The sequence below is a fragment of the Schistocerca americana genome, chromosome 5 (genome assembly GCF_021461395.2).
Source record: "Schistocerca americana isolate TAMUIC-IGC-003095 chromosome 5, iqSchAmer2.1, whole genome shotgun sequence".
In the NCBI taxonomy this organism is placed as follows: Eukaryota; Metazoa; Arthropoda; class Insecta; order Orthoptera; family Acrididae; genus Schistocerca; species Schistocerca americana.
The window spans coordinates 190,158,996-190,162,200 of NC_060123.1; the positions used below are offsets into that span (position 1 = coordinate 190,158,996).

At 45.8% G+C, this 3,205-nt stretch overlaps 1 pseudogene; it reads right to left on the reverse strand.

Moving 5' to 3' along the window:
• Nucleotides 1–1,915: 1,915 nt before the first annotated feature.
• LOC124617061 lies at nucleotides 1,916–2,033 on the reverse strand (annotated as a pseudogene).
• Nucleotides 2,034–3,205: the final 1,172 nt, after the last annotated feature.

Consider the following 3,205-nt stretch of genomic DNA (forward strand, 5'->3'; position numbering starts at 1 on the left):
TGCACCTCACAAAAGTGAAACCCTCACATGCAGGTAACCCACATCTGAAGGACTTTTCTCGGTTTTGCTCATCATCTCAGGCACATGCACGGCATGGAACAGCCTTGCTGTTGTTGATGGCACTCGCTTTGGTACCAAGGGACATTTCCTCATTCTAAATGTTTCGCTCTCTTCTCCGTTTATATTCTGTCTTGCAAATGCGTAAGTACAGGTCCTTGCGAATGTAGACCCAGCGCTAAATCGAAAAAAAAGCATAGGGTATGTTGGGGCATTACACCTTATTCTAAACACGTTCTAGTTCAAAATTACTAGAAACAATCAGAAATTCAGAAGTTACCTTTATTTATGGAAACCATGCTAACACTGTGATAACAAGCTTCCTCAGTCAGATCCTGAGACCTACTGAATACCTACAGAAATGGAAACAAGTGATGCGCAGGAATCACATGGTGTAAAGTACACGCTACAGTAAGGCACAAGAAGTTCAGTTAACATCCTGAGGTAGAAAAAAAGAAGTCATATAGCACGTGAGTAGTGAGGAGGATAATCAAACATTCGACCACAATCGTGCGCATAACACAGGTCTAGTGAGAGTTGGCAATACTCTCTTAGGATTTAAAGGTCGGCTGCAGCGCGCATACACAAGCTCTGGAATCTAAGATATTGTTGTCGCGCTTCGCAGCGCACGGATTAAGTTTGTGGCAGTTTGGAAGCCTGTGTAGAAGCTCGCCTGCTGTGTGCGCACGTGTTTTGGGCGAGGGATCGTCGCCGAGCTGCCGTACAGCCATGTCCGCCAGCAGCGACACAGGATTTGGTATTTAGTTGATATTTTTTATAATTTGCAGCGTGCTTATTAATTTAAAGAAAAGCGTTTTTGCATGTGCGTAGCAGCAGACGGTAATTTTGATAATGGTAGGAGTTGAATTCTTAAGGGAAACCATTGTTAGGCGAATAGATTAAGTATTGAATTTTGTCATTGATTTCTTTTGTAATTGTCAGGGAATTGTTTCACTATGTCTTTAATTGAGAAGTATTTCAGTCTGGCTCAAGAGTTTGATTAATTTGTAGTATTGCTTTAATGCCACTGGAGGCAGATTTACATACGAAGCGATTGCTCAAAGAGCTTCTAGCGTTTTGTTCATTGAATGAGAAAGAACAGCTTTATAATATAGTTTTGAAAAAAGGAAAAAAATAATAGTAAATACCTCAGAAGTTGAGTCCCATAGTGCTCAGAGCCATTTGAACCATTTTGCACGTCGAAAATAAGCTGCAGCGTCACACTTCATCCATCGGTCGCCTACGTTTACACTCCCCCTTTTTCCGACGATACATATATGAACATCAGTTTGTGCTCAATTTGCGTAACTCCTCTGTGGTGGATCGTCTTTTTTTTTCTTTCTTAGAGTGTACTTAACATAATTTACTATCAAATATGAAAATAAACTTCCTATTTACACTCCACTCCGCACTGCTCACGAAGAAGTGAGTCATCAAGATACACTATGTGAACGAAAGTATCCGGACACCAGCAAAAACATACGTTTTTCATATTAGGTGCATTGTGCTGCCACCTACTTCCAGGTACTCCATATCAGCGACCTCAGTAGTCATTAGACATAGTGAGAGAGCAGAACTCACAGACTTCGAACGTGGTCATGTGATAGGGTGTCACTTATCTCCTACGTCTGTACGTGAGATTTCCACACGTCTAAACATCCCTCCGTCTTCAGGCCACGAGTGGCCTACCAGGACCATCCGACCGCCGTGTCATCCTCGGTGGAAAATGCGGGTAGGAGGGGTGTCGGGTCAGCACACTGCTCTCCCGGTCGTAAGATGGTATTCTTGACAGAAGCCACTACTATTCGTTCGAGTACCTCCCCAATTGGCATCAAGACGCTGAGTGCACCGCGAAAAATGGCAACAGCGCATGGTGGCCTGGATGGTCACCCACCCAAGTGCCGACCACGCCCGACATCGCTTAACTTCGGTAATCTCATGGGAACCGGTGTATCCAATGCGGCAAGGCCGTTGCCCTAGACATACCTAGGTCCACTATTTCTGAAGTGATAGTGAAGTCGAAACATGAAGTGACACGTACAGTACAAAAGCGTACAGACCGACCTCGTCTGTTGATTGATAGTGACTGCCGACAGTTGAAGAGGGTCGTAATGTGTAATAGGCAAACATCTATCCAGACGATCATACAGGAATTCCAAACTGCATTATGATCCACTCCAAGTACTATGACAGTTAGGCGGGAGGTGAGGAAACTTGGATTTAATGGCTGAGCGGCTGCTCATAAGCCACACATCACGCCGGTAACTGCCAAACGACGCCTCGCTTGGTGTAAGGAGCGTAAAAATTGGACGATTTAACAGTGGAAAAACGTTGTGTGAACTGACGAATCACGGTACGCAATGTGACGATCCGATGGCTGGAGGTGGGTACGGCGAATTCCCGGTAAACGTCATCTGCCAGCGTGTGTAAAATTCAGAGGCAGTGGTGTTATGATGTGGTCGTGTTTTTCATGGAGGGGGCTTGCACCGCTTGTTGTTTTGTGTGGCACTATCACAGCACAAGCCTCCATTATGTTTTAAGCACCTTCTTCCTTCCCACTGTTGAAGAGCAGTTCGGGGATGGCTATTGTATCTTTCAAAACGATCGAGCCCCTGTTCATAATGCACGGCCTGTGGCGGAGTGGTTACGCGACAATAACATCCCTGTAATGGACCGGCCTGCACAGAGTCCTGACCTGTATCCTATAGAATACCTTTGGGATGTTTTATAACGTTGACTTCGTGCCAGGCCTCACCGACTGACATCGATACCTCTCCTCAGAGCAGCACTCCGTGAAGAATGGACTGCCATTCCACAAGAAACCTTCCAGCACCTGATTGAACGTATGCTTGCGAGAGTGGAAGCTGACATCGAGGCTAAGGGTGGGCTAACACCATATTGAATTCCAGAATTAGCGATGGAGGACGCCACGAACTTATACGTCATTTTCAGCTAGGTGTCCGGATACTTTTGATCACATAGTGTAACTGCGTAGATGGCGCGCAGCTAAGACGTTAAACGTGCGTCCTCCCACCTGCAACCGGTATCGTATAGCGGGGTTGGAACTCTCGCGCGTAGTGACATTTTCAGGGAGTGATACCTGTAAGGAGACTGGCTCTCGCCGGGATAAAGGGCTTTTCACAGGTAC